Genomic DNA, 18,082 nt, shown 5'->3' on the forward strand with positions numbered 1-18,082 from the left:
TTTTAATTGCAGGAAAAACATTGGCGTGCTCTGTTTTTTTGCTCTGGAAAATATCAAATGTTAAATTGTGCGGTATTTTTCTCGGGCAATAATCAGTTTTTCTTATTTAAAAAAACTGCATTTTTTACCATAAAAACTTTAAAGCAGATTTTTGTTACCAACTAAATGTAGAATTTAAAAACAAATATTGCAAGGTTTTGAACTTGAAGCTTCCACCTATTTATGCACGCAGTAAACACGTACAAATTCTACTTTTGGCCTTCATTTTGTCCACTCACTGTCATGAAGAAAAGCGAACTTCGAAGCCAAAACACATAAGAAAGTCGAGTTCCGGCCCAGTTTGAAATTTCAAAAATGCTGCTGCTTATTTCATGTACAAACAACAAACATACAGACAACATTTTCTGGGTTTAAAGAAACGAATCGAAGCAATTAACTGTTCTGAATGAACATCCTGTAATTTATTTGAGATTTTATGTTAAAACAGCGTGCAATTATGTCCATTTTTCCAAGAGGATCGAGAGTCTTTCTTCTTCTTTATTCTCAAAATTATCAAAATGCTTGTACGCCTTAGTAATTATTAGGTTTTTCTGAAGAATTAGCGTTCTGTTGCTTTTTTTGCTGAGAATCTTGGTTAATCTGATGTCTTTTTCGAACACAACAACAAGGATTTGGCAAAATCGCTCCAGGGAATCGTTTAGTAGGCCGGATATTTCGCAACGAACAACTTTTTTCTGGGTATCGTGGTTTTGAAGCAAAAAATTCAAGTCTCATAATTTCCTTAAAAATGGCGAATATTTTCGAAACTTCGCCTCTTATTGTGGCTGAAGTTCATTGCTTCTGTTGTAAAAGGTGTTGAACTTTCCTTAAAAATTCAGTGAAAATGAGGGTTTTCTTGAGACCTCGACCAAAAACTAATGGAACATTGAGGCATTGAGGCTTTGTTCTATGCCAGATGTAAAAAAAATATTATAGAATATATAGAAATAACCCGACGATCTTTATAAAGATAGCCCAGATAGAGCCTTTTTGATAGAGCACCTACAGTGCTGTCGTATCTTCAATTAATTCGATGGAAAATTCCTATCCTGTAAAAAGCTAGAAGCAAAAATTGCGAACTTTGACGCAACTCAGTTCTTAAGCGTCTAAATGCAAAACGGTGTAAAGAAGCTCAATATTCTTTGAAACCTTTTCGATAGAACGTCGCGAACGCTGTCGTAAATTAAATTCGAGTGGAGTTCTGACTTTTCAAAAGTTGTATTAAGTTAACTTTTTATTTAGCTTTCACCTCACCATCGGAATGTGGCTACTTCTCGATTATTCCCCTGAAAAAACTCCAAATTGCTCTCATTTTTAGGGCACAGTTTTTGAAATTTGCAAATCGGCCCAAACAAACAAGCCAGTTTTTTGTCTTWGTTTGGAAAATTTGGGGTTGAAGCTTCAACCTATGTATGCACGCGGAAATCTTCAAAATTAAWGGATTGTTCATTTTATAACACATAAGTTTAGGCCTGGGTAACACTGTGTTGATTTGCGCTATTGAGTTGTTGCCGCTCTCAGAGTTAGCGAGCTATAACTCATCTGTTAATGAGTTATAATTCATCTGTTAATGAGTTATAATTCATTTATTAAAGCTTTACTAGACCTGAGTCTGGAATTTYCACATYTTCAMAAAACGGTCATCAACATTTTTTCTGAGTAAAGTTTTATTACTTTGTTCAAACAACTAAAAAAAAGCATCTAAATTTTCTCTGTAACAGAACTGAGTCCAAAGAAAGTCGACGAGTTTTCTTGTAAATCGATATCTTAAGATTCAGTTTGCCAGTATTTTACAGCAAAACGTTTGAAAAAACGGGGTTTTTCTGTTTAGAGAGTGTTGTTTAGAAATATTGACCTAATAGTGAAGAAACTTCAGTTTCCATGAGTTTTCCAAATAAATTATTATAAACTTTCGCTTTTTTCAGTTCGAGGAAATATTTTTGGAAAGCACCCAGAAATAATTATTACGGTTTTGTCTATAATTCGAAGCTGCAAAAAGTTTTCCAACATTTTTTGCAAAGCGGTTAAGGAGGCGAGTGTTCCATTAAAATGTATCTTATAATTTTTCACTGAAAATACCGGAAGATTGCCAGTATTTTAAGTAGAACTAAAAAATAATGCGATTTTGCGTAGAAAGAATTGCTTAATAGAAACTTTGTTAAAACAGGAAAGACAAGAACATTTGAAGGGACTTTAGAAATCTTCAGAGCGATGAGAACGGCGAATTTTCCCAATAGTTTTTTGTAAACTTTTGTTTCCAAGTCGTTTTTTCAAGATAGACCTAATTACGTTCGGTAAAAAACTGAGCAAAATTATTTGGTTTTTGTGCCAAATTCGAAGCTTAAATGGGTTTTCTAAAGGTCCCTGCAAACCGATAAATGAGGCAAATTTTCCAGAAAATTAATTTTGTAATTTTTGGCTGAAAACACCCCATTATTGTCAAAAAAAGGAGAAAATTATCAGAAAATAATGCTTTTTGCGACTTCGATTAAAAACTTTTAGTTTTGCTATTTGGTTTAGGAAAAAACCTTAATGGTTTGCGGGAAAAAACGAGAGGAATTTTTTTTTTCGTTTGTGTCCCGAATTCGACTGAAAAAAGTTTTTCTAAATTTTTTACAAAGCTATAAATTTATCTTGTAATTTTTCGCGTAAACGTCCTCCAGAGCATCAGTATTTTTAAGTGAAACTCTTCAAAATAGAGCGTTTTTAAATAGAAAGTAAAGCAAAAAAAAATTCAGTCAAAACTAAAAAAACAAATTTTGTAACAAATTCTACAGTCTTCAGAGGAGGAGTCATGGAGGTGACGAGATTTCCAAATAATCTGTTATACACTTTCGCTTATTCTGTTCGTTGTTATAGAAAATTATTTGATTTTTGTTCCAAATTCGAAGCCGGAACATACCTAAGATTGTCAGCATTTTTAAGTGAAACTTTAGAAAATTGAGTATTCAGAAGAAAGAGTAACTTGGCTAAAACTGGAAAATTCTGAAATTTGAAGACATTTTAAAAATATTATCAATAAATGGCCTTTAAAATAAATCTAAAAACCCTTAAAAAAAAGTCATCAACATTTTCCCAGCAATGCAAGTTACTGCGCCGGTGCGTTGGGTTGGCGCACCAAGCCAATTGCGTAGCACTGCGCCAACTCCTAAAAATTATCTGAGTTACCCAGGCCTTCATAAGTTGCTCGACTTCCGCACGAATTTTGATGTCTTCTGTATAAAAGTGCGGCTGAAGCCATCAGAAGACGAGATAATCAACTTGTTGCGCGTCCATAAAATGACCAAGAACAAGAGTTTTAGGATGATAATCTATGAAAACACCACTTTGACTGAGACCATCGGGATCAGCAACAGGAAGATACTCAGATCTGGATAGTTACTGATCAACTTTCCAGAATCTCCGAAGACAATGCTCAGAATCCGCTAGATTTTGGCTCCAGTCGAGACCTCTGTTTGACCAATCACGATCTTCAATAGACCATATCTTCCGTATTACAGACACAAACACTCTGGGTATACAGGGTGTCCAGGAATGTAGATGTACTTACCTGCAGGGTGTCTTACTATTTCTCCGAAGACCCTCAAATCACTCAAACTTTAATCACTTCAGTTCAAAAAACCTCCTGGGAAGCACGGAAATCTTCAACATTTTCTTTTTTCTTCACTTCATCTTCAGTTGAGCGAATGGAATCCTGACAATTTGGCGACAGCCTGATGGTTTTCATAGCAAATTTCCATCGTAAATCCAAAAAACTTGATCATTTAATGAATGTATCGATATACCGTGCAGATTTGTTGTCTTAGAAGATTTTTTTTTGCTTAAAACCATTTTCACTGGCAGGTGTGTTTGAGGTTAACCTTGAGCCTGGCCAATCGCCGGCCAGAATGTACGGCGGCCAACCAATCGAATCATTCGTTACATCAGGGTCAACAAATTCTTCTAAAAGAACGAAATTTTATGGCGGCCATGTTGAAAATATCATTTTCTTCGACGTGCGATATTTCCCGTATTTTCTCATGGAAGTCAACCGACAAATAGTGTTCGTGCAGTGTTTCGATTACCGTTTAGTGTGCCGGTGAATTTCCAGTGATACTTTTGTGTGTTCGCCCGGTTTTCGCTACGAATTCGCCTTGTTTTGATCGTCAAAAGACCTTGAATTTGTTTGGGTGTCTTTACGGTTTCAAATCTTCACAGAATCATTTGCCGCTATGGATTTTATTGAACCAGGTAAGTCGCTTCTTTAGTTTCAACATCCCAATAATTCTCCAAGTTTTACTTCCCAGAATAATGCAGATAAATCGATTTGGTAATTTGAGGTTAAGTGTCACTGATTTACATCACCTTGGTGGTTTGTGTACTTCACAAATTGGGGCTTTTTCGCCTTAATACACTACTGACAACTGTGCAACCCATTTGGGGCTTCGCCTTGGCCTCACTTCGTTTGGTACCGCGCATTTTCGTTTTGATAATACACATTTTTACAGGGATTTGCTTATTTGCATTTCGGGCTATTTGTTTTGTAAATAACCAATCAATCACACACACTTTGGGGCTTTTAGTTCAGTGGTTTAAGTGGCTTTAATGGGGCCCTTGGAGGCTCCAGCTTTCAAGCCCAAGGACTTCTAAAAATGTTTTAGGTGGTCAATTAAATGGGGCTCACTTTAGGATCAAACACTCTAAAACAAAAACATTGTGTTTCATGTGGGGCTAAGAAAAAAGGGGAAGTTTTGTTGATGAGTACATCGACGCTTCCATTCCACCTAAGTTAGCCAATTTAGGCCTCATTTCCCTGCCATGGACAGTTCTATATTCATTGAGTTTTTTCGGTTCGATGTAAGAAAATTTGCTTTAATTTCGAAGAATAAATACAGCTTTTGCAATCCTCTATCGAAGATATTTCAATGATTATTCCGATAGTTTCAACCGTTATTGAGATATGAGTAAAAGTGTGCAAAAATTTATCAAATTTTTCGTTTTCTTCTTGAAGTTTAAAAAATTTACAAAGGTAAAAAGGTAGCTTTCGAAATCCTCTATCGAAAATCTTCTAACGGTTATTCGGATAGTTTCAACCCTTTTTGTGATATGAACCAAAATGTGCGAGAAGCTATCAACATTTTGTTTTTCTCTTTAATGTTTTAAATTTCCTCAAAGGAAAAAGATCGCCTTTTCCGAAACATGAGCTATTTTAAAGGAACGTTTCCCATTCTTGCTCCTATCTGTCGAGAGGTTGAGAATTTAACAAGCCCTCTGGAAAATTATGCGATAGAGTTCAGCAAATCGATCTTCCGAAAAATGCCACAGTTTCAGGCGTTTCCTATAAATTGCGTTAGAAAACACTTAAAAATTGCGTAATTGCGCACTTTTCACTTTAAGTACCTACCTCGAAGGATTTGATTTTTTCTTTTGGGAGGTCAGTAATAAACTTCTCTCTAAAAGTTTTCATTTATTATGTAGAAAGTTCCAGAATGTTGTTTTTACATTATTGCACTTTGGTTCCTTGGTGTAGGCAGAATAATTTAAAAAAGCGCCTTTCGATACTGTTTTTACTTTACCCTGCCTTGGCATCATGGCGAATTCGCCTTTGAATTATAACGTTAATTTCAAGCCAACACCAGTCTTCAGATTGTTAATGGGCAGATTTAGCCGTAAATGTCGCCGATAAGAAAAATGCACATGAAGGGCGAGATTTAATTAAAAACACCAACATAGTGACTATACAGGCACAATATTTTCTCGCAATCTGTTTCCTTATCGGGATATTCTTGGACATTAGTAAAGAACTTTGAAACCATGCAATCAATGCTCCGAAAGCGCCATTAAAAGGCCGGTTTGAGCCCCCTGACTTTCTATCAGCAAGTTCTCCTAATGGATATATTGCATAAACGCCCCATGGCGATTTATCGGCCCAAGGTTCCAAATTCTCCATCAACAGAAGACTGCCTGCTGATCGACACAAAAATATCGAAGCCACCTACCATGCTCAGCAGCCAAAGCTTTTAAGCTGTTGTTTTGCCCAAGAACTTCGATACGTTTCAGTAAATTGTGGGTACATTTTGGCAATTTCAAGGCATTTTTCTGTTAAGTACCTTCTTCAGTATGGGCCGCTTGAAACAGCTACCTACCTACTCCACAACTGATTGAATTATCGGCTATTGATTTACTTGACATTTACAAATAACTTGCACAAAACAAACAGTCTGTTTGTTTTGAATCAGAGTCCATCAATCAAGTCGGGTTGTGTTTGCATTCCGTATCGTTGCCACCGCAAGAATATGGAACTAATTCCTGCCAAAGGTCCTGATTGCGTTCGAAAATTGTTTAGCAGCAGATTTCCGTTGGCTCTCTTGGGCTTTCGGCGGCAATTTTCCCGATTTAGTTCAATTACAAGTGCAATATTGCGCGAATGATTCACGTAATAGAGCGTGATTCCCCATGGAATCAACCCCGATCGTGCCGTATCTATTCAGGCCATATTCAGCAACAGGATGAAAATATCATATAAGTTGCAAGGACTTTTTAAAAGAGTTTTTAATTTGCTGCATTTTGATGGGAAGAAATTTAGGATCAGAAAAGGGATTCGGGAATTTGAAGGTTTAAAACCGTCTTATCTCTCAAAAGGATTAAAATATTCCATCAATTGTGAGAATCTTTCGATTTCGATTCGAAGACGTAGGAACACGTAAAAATAAACTCCTGATGCTTTGGAAACAGTCGAAAATTGAGGATTCTTCATCAGATTGATCAATCATTTCGATGTACTGCTTAGAAAGCTGTCTTTTTCCAATATGCGTTGAATCAAAAGTGTTTACCTCAAAATAGCCAAATTGGAAATTCAACGAGAAAATTGAAGCTCTTGAAGTTTACAACACGCTGTATCTCAAACGCCGGTGGAAATATCCAATAAGTAAATATGACCTTTTCAATAGGTTGTCTCGAGTACTCTCTTTTCCCACTTAGGTTTTATCAGATATTCCTAACCTCTAACGAGATAGAAGCAAAAATGTGAAATTTTGGGAGTCTCATAATTTAAAAACCCTATACTTATCTCAAAAATGGTTCAAAATATCCAGTTAGTTGTTATGAGCGTTTCCGGAGCACGGCTCAAGAGCTGTTTTTTCTACTTAGGTTTTACCAAAACTTCCTAACCTTTAAGGAAGTAGAAGCAAAAATAGGACCACGTACATGTTTATAACTGCTTATGCCTCGGAAACGCTCGAAAATTACGGATAATTCACAAAATGTAACAATTAGTTCGATAGGGCGTTTAGAACCTTTCTTTGTCCATGTGGGATGCAACTAAATTTCTAACCTCCAAAGAGACCGATAAGGAATTTCCTGAATTCTTGTCTATTTTTATGCGGAAACATAATCTTTATCACTTTATCTCGGAAACAGGTGGAATTAGCCGAATAATCGTTAGAAACTTTTCGAAAGTGAATCTCCTCAGCTGTTTTGTAGTATTAAAAAATTGAAGTTTCAAGCAGGGCTTCTCCCGTTGCCACAGGTAGTTAACCTTAAAAATGGCATAATCTAGAAACGCTTGAAAATATTGCAACAATTGTATTAACATATTTGCTGGCCCTTCTCAAGCCAATCTTTTTCGTATTAGATTTGATCCGAAATTTCTAACCTCTAAAAAAATGGAAGCTCTTGAAGTTTAAAACACCCGATATCTCCCAACTGGATGGAAATATACCGTCAGTCGTTATGACCTTTTTGATTGCCCGTCTTCAGAACTGTTTTTGCCCACTTAGGTTTTACCAAAAAATCCTAACCTCTAAAGAACTAGAAGCAGAAGTAGGACCCCGTGCATGTTTATACCTGCTTATGCCTCGGAAACGCTCGAAAATAGCTGATTATTCACGAAATTTATAAATTAGTTCTTCTCCATGTGGGATGTACCCAAATTTCTAACCTCCAATGAGGCAAATCCGAAATTTCGCGAATTATTGCCTATTTTTATGCATATCTCGGAAACGGGTGAAATTAGCTGAATAATTGTTGGAAACTTTTCAAAAGTGAATTTTTTGAGCTGTTTTGTAGTATACACAAATTGGAGTTCCAAGCAGGGCTTCGCCCCTTGCCACACGCAGATAACCTTAAAAATGGAATATGTATTCTGAAAACGCTTGAAAATATTGGAACATTTGTAATGACATATTTGCTGGCCCTTCTGAAGCCAATCGTTTTCTTATTAGATTTGATCCAAGATTTCTAACCTCTAAAAAATAGAAACTCTTGAAATTTAAAACACTGGATATCTTTCAACTGGATGAAAATATGCAGTCAGTCGTTATGACCTTTTTGACTGCCCATCTCAGGGCAATTCTTTCTACATGTGGGTTGAAACAAAATTTCTAACCTCCAAAGAGTCAAAGCCGAAATTTGATCTAGCGCCAACATTTGAATCTACCATTATTAATATTAGGAAATTTTCTTAATGTGTCTGTTATTCTTTCTGTAACTGTTTTATGCCACGTCTGTTTCATTATAAATGCCTAACCTCTAAAAACATAGAAACAAGGTTTTAAAATAAGAATTAATAAAACTTCCACATTTCGTAAAAAAACAGTCTGTGGGTCCTAAATATCGGCACAAATTAAAACAGAGTCATGCTCTCAGCCCAAATTTGTTTGATTATTTAGATACCTATCTGAATCGTTTGCAAACTGAAACGTAACAAGCCGCCAAAATTAGCAGACAATACTTTTAAAAAACAATCCCAAGATAAAACCCGAAGCACTAAGGTGGTATTAGTGGCTCGAAAAATACGTGACCAAACGCTAATATCGAGTTGGTTCGTTCGGCACGCACCAAGGCGGTCTGGGAAAATCTGTTTTTCCTACATTAAATACCAATTTATAAATGCGAGAGAAAAGAGTTTTCCCATTACCATGTGAAATGGCCATAAATCGCGCGCTGATTGGTCGCTTCTAAAGTAGGCGCAGGCAAATAGGCTTATAAATAAGTTTATCTGACAGGCATTTCCATTTTGGTACCCAGTTTAGCTGGGAATAACGTTATCAGGAGCCGCTGCTCGAATACCAGGTGATAAATGTTCAAAGATTGGGCCTGATTAACTATGAAGTCACGAAACATCATCTACAATTTTCATAGAATCGCTTCTTTGGGCTCTTAACTAACATAAAATTATGAAAAAATCGGCAATTTTCATTAACTTTTTGTGCCAGAAATACAGTGAATATTAGGAGAAATCAATCAACATTTACTGCTTCCAATCACGTTTTTGTTGACCAAAAATAACAAGAAAATGTTAAGTATAAATATGCGACATAAAACTGGATAAAATGGATTTGTTGATTTGAAACAGTCGTGAATAATTCCAATGCCCCGGTGATTAATTATTACATTAATAGTGGTAATAATGCAAATTCATTGTTGCAAGAAAAAGGCTTTGTAATAATTGCGCTTGTTTCACATTCGGGTCTAGTTTTCTATGAACAATAATCAACTTAATTAATGTTAGCTGGTTGTTTTGACATGCACCCGATAGTTCGAATCGGGTCAGACTTGATTAATATCTGTGAGATTTCCTTGGAACAACATCGAGTTTACCAGAGATATTAAGTTGTAATTGTAAGCGAACAAACCTGAACATTGATGGATGCAAATTGGGTGAACATCGGCTTTGTTATGGGCCAAGCAATCGTTGTTTAAACGCGGAAATTCGCTCGGCGATTGCTAATGTGGGTGGTTCTAGTGGAAACACTTTGAGTCAAAAAATGACAAAATATTTAATGAACTGCCAAATAATTATAAAATCTAAGTGAAGATTTTTTAAATTCAAAAAACCGATATAAAACTGAAAAGTTGACAGGCATTCACGTAGTGACAAATCTAAAAGCAAAAAAAGCCGTTATTAAAGTGGAGGTTGCGCTGCATTTAGTCCAGCGCCAACCGCATTATTGAGTAGTCGTTAGCATCGGTTGTTCGATATCGGAATTAAAGTGAATTTGTAGTTCACAGCGAGGCGAGTTCGACTTGAAAGTGTGAAGGATTTTGTTTTTGGGTATTGATGGTTTGCGGGCATTTATCGACTGTGTACAGGGTGTGCACATTTGATTTTTATGATTTATTTCGGAAACCGCAGCAGTTATCCACAAGCCTTTAGGGCGGTTAACAGCTCAATTTTTGAGCAAACTAACCGTTTTTTGAATTGTTGTACTCATAAGTACAGGGCTTTTTGAAAAGTCGGTTGGATCTTCATTTGATTGTAATTTTTCCAAATGACGCTGCATAATGTGTGCTAGATGGCTTAGAAGTAGGGTTTTCTTGCGCCACCAGTATCGAAAAATCCACGGCCGGTGGAACAGCGGGTTCATAGTAGGCGCGATCGCCAAAATTGGGTGGTGAGCGGCAGGCCTATCAGTGGCATTTCGCCCGTTATACACGCATAAAACTCACTTTGTTCAATCTGCCAAATTTTCTCTAATGCAACGGTTAAGATTTTTGGTGCCATTGTCTGGACAATTGGTGATTTTTACCCATACCTTTGTGCCTCAAAAGGCCATTTTTCAACCGAATCAATTTCCCAATCTATCCGTCTCGGCTGTCCTGTCCTATGTTGTATTATTAGCGTCCAGCCAATGCAACTGAATAACTATTTGATCATTAATTTTTTCCATGTTTTTATTCATGAGGCTCAATCGGAATTTGACAGCTAAATAAATCGTTTTCCGTTCCAGCGCCGACTAGCGGAATTGATTAGGCTGGTGAAAATCAGTGCTCGTTTCGGAATTTGTTTGCGGTTTCCAGGAACGATTGTGACATATCGTTGGCCAATCAGCGTCTGGATCGATTTGTTTGGCCAGCATCGGGTTTCCAATTCCATTGTTATTCTGAGGCGTCTTGCGACATGGCCATCCTTTCAAATTGTCTGTGCTTTTAGTTCGATTTTCGTGTGAAACGTTAGCCGTATTGGGTGTACAACTAACAAAAGGTCAGCGCAGTCCATTCATCCAGAGTAACCCGCAAGTGGACGCAAAAAGAATCGAACTCACTCCGTATTACTCGCGGTTTTCTGCATTTTCCCTTGGTATCTATTTGCATTAGTAATTTACGGTTGTAAACAAGCAGACCTGCATTTAACGTGTACGGAAATTGCTGGTAAATTGAGGGAATCAGCTTGACAAGAAAACCCAGAGAAAACTAAGCGAAAAAGTTTTCGCCAAAACCCCCAAAAGTATGCAGGTTTTTCAACTGAACCAGGTCTGGTTGGCGCGTTGAAAACAGTAGGAACTTTCCGGTAAAAACAATCAGCTCATTTTCATGCAGTTTGAGGCAATAGTCGACAGACAGTGTCGAGTTAACATTTACACGCTCGCAAGTAAAGCAGATTTAAATTTATTCATATTAGGTGGCTGTAATTGCAGTTCAGATCCAAATAACCTGTCTAGAATGCTATTTTAGGTTGTTAGCATTTAACCGTATTAGTGTTATCGGGCTCAGCATCTGCATACGCTTTTGATAAAAGAGGGGAGTTTTTCCTAATCAGCGGTTTTTTGAAAGATCATTTATTCAAAAGGCACAAACGGAAGAAAGCGCTTCCTTTTTCGTCCATAAGGTTTAGGACATCGTTTCTTGTACACTCTGGGTTGTGTGGAATCTTGGGACGTTTTCCTCAACTTCTCCGGTAATTTCTGTCCGTCTCTATTCTACCCTTTTATTGCTCCTGGGTGTTCAAAAAGATCATGAAGAATTTTGAAGGGCAGTAGCACTTACAGTGGACCCCAAAAGTGATTTCTAAATGTATTTAAACTTCGGCAAGCTTTTTTGGGGAAAAGCTCGTAATCGTAAGTTTTTAAATGCGCTTTTTCAATTGGAAGCACCTGCGTTTTATTTCAATCTTGAATTCTCCATTTGATTCAGGTGCTTAGCATGTGCCATACTTTTTCATTCCCCTTTGCTTCATCCATCCTTGGGCATAGGCTTCTCCTAGATTTTCCACTCGTTTCTTTTTGCGCTACTTGTTTCCAATGTAATTCTCCTAATTTTTTATATTTGCATAAATTATTTTTCTCATCTTGTAACTTATCAGCAAGAATTCCGTCAGGTCCGGGTGCTTTATTTTTTCCAATTGGGCCAGAGCAGCCTCTTTTTCTGCTAGTGCTTTGCAGTTTCCTTTCATGATTATTTTCTTCATTTGTTCTTGAGTGTTAATGGATGCGTCTTTCTTTGAGGTGTAGAGTTTTAAGGAAACCTTCCTGCTTCCTCCGACATCTTATCTGTCTTTCAGTTGCGTTTCTCTTACTGAAATAAATAGGTGTTTTCCTAAATTCGGTCGCAAGCATTTCTGGATTTCATTTTCATTATGTTTTCTTAGGTCTTCCTTGTTTTCCTTCTAATAAGTTTGTCCAGTTCCTCGTATTCTACTGTGTTTCTTTATTTTCGCTTGTTAGTATTTGCCTATTGTTCATCAGTCTCTCATCACTTAGACTATTTTTTTTGCTTTATTTTGTTGGCGCTTTATCCCTGCTTTGAAGAGATTTTCATGGATTTATGTGGTTGTTTCAGTATGCCAATAGAAAATCGTTGGGTTTTACTGGTCTACCTGAGGTGCGTTGCGATTGGCCGAATTAAGTTATGCGAGTCGCAATTCGTGATTAATATTCCAAACTATGTGGGTAGTAGAAGTAATTAATAAGCGACTAACATACGCACTCGGTTTGTTCCAAAGGACAATGCGTTAATTAGCCACTAAAATTCCACTAAAGCTCTGGTTGCGATTAGCACTAAAACTAGGGGAATTGATTCGGAGCCGGCAGAGTTTTTTGGCAACTTCGTCAATATCTGGCCTGATTATTTCGCCTCGAAGATCAATTGAGAAGGTTTTGCGTTTTGCTATTCGGAAAACCCACACGCTAAACTGGTCGATCCGGCCCGTATTTGGTAACGACGAAAAATATACTACAACCTTCACCTAAATTTGCGCCGATCGAATCTAATGCATTGTGTATGCGGTAAAGTGCGAAAACATTGAATTTTAAAAAGGAAATTTGTTACCACACGCTGTGATACATCGCTTCAGATCGGGAAGGTCTCATTTCATCCATCTGGAGTGGGAATAACAACAATTTAATTCTATAATGGAAGGCTGTATACTGGCTGTCCCAAGCTGTTTGGCAGTGACGTCATTATTTGAGGTGCCATATCGAAAGGTTTTCTTTCGTATTACGTGGTTGTCAGCTTGAGCGTTTGTTGGAGATTTATTTTTGTTCACTCAGATATGATTGGTGTAGAGCGAGATGTTTAAAAAGTGTCCTTATTTTTCATTCAACAAAATTGGGAAGCTCAGACATAAAAACTACTGATCTACTGAACACCGGTGCAAATTGAGCACGAGTTAATTAACCGAATACGAGAGGCCTCAGTAGGCCTGGGTAACTCAGTGAATTTTTAGGAGTTGGCGCAGTGCTGCTCAAGTGGGTTGGTGCGCCAACCCGACGCACCGGCACTCAGTTCCGTTGCTGGGAAAATGTTGATGACTTTTTTGACTTGTTTTAGATTTATTTTAAAGGCCATTTATTAATAAGATTTAAATGTCAATTTTCTAGTTTCACTTAAAAATGCTGACAATCTTAAGGTATTTTCCAGACAATCTTAAGAAATCCCTTTCCAGCTTCGAATTTGGAACACACATCAAATAAATTTCTATAAAAAACGAAGAGAATAAGCCAAAGTTTATAACAGATTATTTGGAAATCTCGTCACTTCCATTCTTCTGAAGACTATAGAATTTGTTAAAAAATGTGGTTTTTTAGTTTTGACTGATTTTTTTTTGGTTTATTTTCTACTTAAAAAAAATCTGTTTTGTAGAGTTTCACTTAAAAATACTGACGATCTGGAGGACTTTCACGCGAAAAATTACAAAATAAATTTATAACTTTGTAAATATTTGACAAAAACTTTTTTCAACATCGAATTTGGGACAAAAACGAAAATACATTCCTCCCGGTTTTCCCCGAAAACCATTAAGGGAAACCGATCAGAAAACTGAAAGTTTTTAATCGAAAACGCAAAAAAGCATTATTTTGTGATGATTTTCGTCGTCTCTTCTGCTTCATTTTCTTTTTCTCATTCGTCTCATTTATCGGTTTGCAGGGAACTTTAGAAAACCCATTTCAGCTTCGAATTTGGCACAAAAAGCGAATAATTTTTTTCAGTTTTTCACCGAAAGTAATTAGGATTATCTTGAAAAAGCAACCAGAGATCAAAAGTTTTCAGAAAATTATTTGAAAAAGTCAACGCCCTCATCGCTCTGAAGAATTTTGCAAAAATGTTTGGAAAACTTTTTGCAGTTTCGAGTTATGGACAAAACCGTGATAATTATTTCTGGGTGTTTCCCAAAAATATTTCTCCGAACTGAAAAAGCGATGTATAATCATTTATTTGGGAAACTCTTGGAAACTGGGGTTTCTTCAATTTTAGGTAAATATTTCTAAACAACACTGTCTCTAAACAGAAAACCCTCGTTTTTCCTAACGTTTTACTGTAAAATACTGGCAAACTGAATATTTCATGCAATAAAACAAAGATATCGATTTGACAGAAAACTCGTCGACTTTCTTTGGTCTCAGTTCTGTTGCAGCGAAAATCTACATTACTTTTTTTAGTTGTTTGAACAGAGTACTAAAATTTTACTCAAAAAAAAAATGTTGATGACCTTTTTTTATATCTGAAAATTCCAGTGGCGGGTCTCGAAAACTTTTAATAAATGAATGACAACTCATTAGCCGATGAGTTATAACTCGGTAAGTCAGAGAGCGGCAACAACTCATTAGCGCAACTCAACACAGTGTTACCCAGGCCTAGTACTCAATAATGATGCGTAGAGTGCACAATATAGTGATTACACGAGCACAAATATCTTTGCTTTTCGACTTCGACCACCTCTTGTGCTTGAACAATTTAATTGTAAATAGATCCATAGATCTATAACCTGTTACAGAAGGTTTTTGTTGACATCGTTATCCTAACCTATTTAGCAGATTACCTTGCAAAACATTGTTGCCGATCTTCTGATCTAGTTTTTTGCAAATATCTCAGTTTTTGATAGGAATTAATTGTTTTTACTGTTTTTCCTGTACTCTCTAAACATCTCCAAGAGGAATGACGTCAAGTTTGAATGATCCTATATACACAGGGTGCCCAAAATGCATGGGGATCTCCGAAACAGTGAGAGATACAAAGTACCTATATTACCAGAGGGTGTGTTTGTTTGTTTAATTTTTGAATATTTTGGAAAAATATGTTTTTTTGGATTTTTGTTTATGTAATTTTTGAAGATATTTCAAATCCTATCTTCTTAAAAATACTTTCTCGTGGTACTCTACAAAATGGTGTCAACGCATGTTTTCCATATGGACCGCAAAAAAAGTACAGGTGCAGTTTTTAAAGGTTTCTAAAAAATTTTCAAGAGTTGCCCATCCTCCTCAATGCACAAATTAAGCCCTCTCGAAAAATAATGCGGCTCAATATCGGATTACCGTATTAGTTTATTATCGCATTTTGTTTCGTTTTATCGTTTTCTGCTAGGGTAACCCATGCTGTAAACCAAATATTAATAAGACCGGATGGTCTTGCGAACCTCTCGCAAGACTCTTGCAAGAGTCTTGGTCTTGCATGGTTTTGGAGTCTCGCTCATCACTACTTGTCACATAAATTTTTGCATTTTTCTCGCACCTTTTCCGGACACCCTATAGGCAATCAATGTCTCCTCCACTTGGCAATCAATTGGCCGTCACTCTCTCTCCTTCGCGTGGTCCTCCAAGCCGGCACATGCCGAAGGCCGCTCAGTCAGTCGCCGACAATAGCCGACGAGGCCTGTGCGACGCTCGACGTCGTGAAGCGCGACGCCCGATCGACAGCGCGATTTGTTTGTTGCCATTTGGGCGGGTTCTGCCATGTTCTCGGCAAGTTGTTCCGTGTTCCTCTCAAGTGGTGAACGTGTTTTGCACTAGTGTAAAACCACCCTTAGCTGAGATTACGCGACGATTGGCTGACCGGTGCGACGTCGGCATCAGCTGGGGGAGTCGGCATTGTTTTGGCGAGCATGCTTATTGCCGGTGGTTTGTTTTCACTTTCCCGTCTGGGGTTCAAAACTAGCTTGATTTTTCCGTTTTGCGTAACCGACAGTTTTTGATCAGTTTGCCAATTAGCGATCAGAGTCAGGTTGGCGCTCAACTGACCTGCCCAACATCATTAATAACACGCCAGCCGCAGGACATTGATTGTTGGGTGATGGTCGCGTGCTTGATTTCAAGTTTTCCCAAAGTGAAATTGCCCGGAAAAAACCCGCCCATTGTTTGGGCAGAAAAATGCAATTTTGTAATTACCTACATCCAACTGGGGGCCCGAATGGAGGATGCCATTTTTCATAATAATTAATAACTCCAGTCGATAAAATTGCTACGCGGAGGCGTGACAAGGATGCCGCCCGCTTTGAAGAGCGCTTTTTAGTCATTTTTCCTCGTTGTTGTGCGGCGTGATGTGAGTAACGATTTTATTTTCGGTATTGCGATGTAGAAATGTTTGACGAACATTTAAACTTTTAATCGCCACGCCTGTGTCCCATACATTTGTATTTATGCGCCCAAGGTCCACCTTGATGCTCTTTTTTCGTATACAGGGTGGCCCATCGTGCTCGTCACTTTATCTCACGAGGAAACCTACTTTTGGCCACGCCACTAGTTTGAAATGGCGCACAACTTTCTCTTTTTTCGTCAGCTTTCCATGCATTTCGGTCTTGAGCAAGTTGAAATGCCGTCCAACCATGGCTTTTGTGGTCGTCCGACGCTTGTTTTTAATACCCTCGGTCTCCAGTGGAAGATCTTCTGTGTCCATCGGACAGATGCTTCTTTTTCTTTTTGCCTCCGTTTCGGATCCTCTGTCTTAGACTTATAGTCCCAATATCCTTCTTTCCGTTGATCGTCCGTTTGACTTTCTTTTCCAAGCTTTATTGAGCGCCCAATGTATACACAATGATCGACATTCTCTTTATCCATGCCCTTAATGAAACTTGCGGATTTTGTTGACTCAATTTCTTCGTCTTCTTTAAATTCATTTTAAGACTCCTTGATATACAGAGTTATTGAGTTCACGTCCAGTTGAGCAACGCGTGTACTTATGAGGACTATGTCGTCTGCGAATCCCTGCTAGTTTAGATAGCCAGCGTCGATCTTAATAGCTCAATTTTCCCAATTTACTTTTTTGAACGCTTCTTCGAAAGCCAGAGTGAAGAGTTTTGCCAATCAGAACTTTGTCAGTTCTATGGTTGGTTTTAACTTTAAAGGAGGCATTTTCGCAAATACTTTGGATTAAGTTGGAATATCAGGTGTCAATTCTTGCAAACCCTAAATGCTAGTACTTTCTGGAAGAAAAAGTTAAGTAAATAGCAAACTTTTGTTTTTTTAATGGAAGACTATACAGAGTTGCTCATTAGGGCGTCAAACGGCGATATTTCAGTAAATATGAGATTTTGGTGTTTAACAGGTGCACATTGTAAGACTATTTTTCGGTAACCCGGTAGTAGTACTCGACTGTTTTTTAAACGTCTCTATTTTTTTACCATTTCCGGATTTATCTTCAAGTTTTTAGGAAATTTTGGACAACTACTGGGTTTCACAGAAATCGGGGCTGTGCCATAATCGCCGCGAATTGGGAAATCGCCCTTCTGGGGCTCCAAGCGGACCCAATAAGCAACGTTCTGACATTTTTCAATTTATAAAAAGTGCGCCATAAACCGTCCAATGAGCCTGCAAAGTTGCATGTTTTTCGATATCTTGCTTGTTTGAAATGGAACCTTCAAACTTTTGTAAATTTTTGCATTTTTCGTCAAATTTTAGGGTCAGTTCGTTATGGTGTATGTTCTTGAAATTGAGGATTTCCGTTACTCGGCAATAAAAATGAAACATTAGGGTTTTTGATAACCAAATCGATGACGAAAATGACCAATTTTACACACTCACACGCTTTCCTTTAAAAAATTTGGTAACTTTCAATCGAGGTGAAGTAGAAACTG

The 18,082-nt window shown here is 37.5% G+C and overlaps 1 protein-coding gene across 1 annotated transcript in view; it reads left to right on the top strand.

Annotated features, from left to right (window-relative positions):
- Nucleotides 1-3,978: 3,978 nt before the first annotated feature.
- LOC109543867 (nuclear receptor coactivator 2) overlaps nt 3,979-18,082 on the top strand; it is a 236,614-nt gene continuing 222,510 nt past the window's right edge. Inside the window, exon 1 of the mRNA XM_048662514.1 lies at nt 3,979-4,269. The gene's annotated coding sequence lies outside the window, so the exon portion shown is untranslated. The remainder of the gene's footprint in view (nt 4,270-18,082) is intronic.

The sequence above is a fragment of the Dendroctonus ponderosae genome, unplaced genomic scaffold (assembly GCF_020466585.1).
Source record: "Dendroctonus ponderosae isolate FM_Combo_2020 unplaced genomic scaffold, Dpon_F_20191213v2 Dpon_F_20191213_11, whole genome shotgun sequence".
NCBI lineage: Eukaryota > Metazoa > Arthropoda > Insecta > Coleoptera > Curculionidae > Dendroctonus > Dendroctonus ponderosae.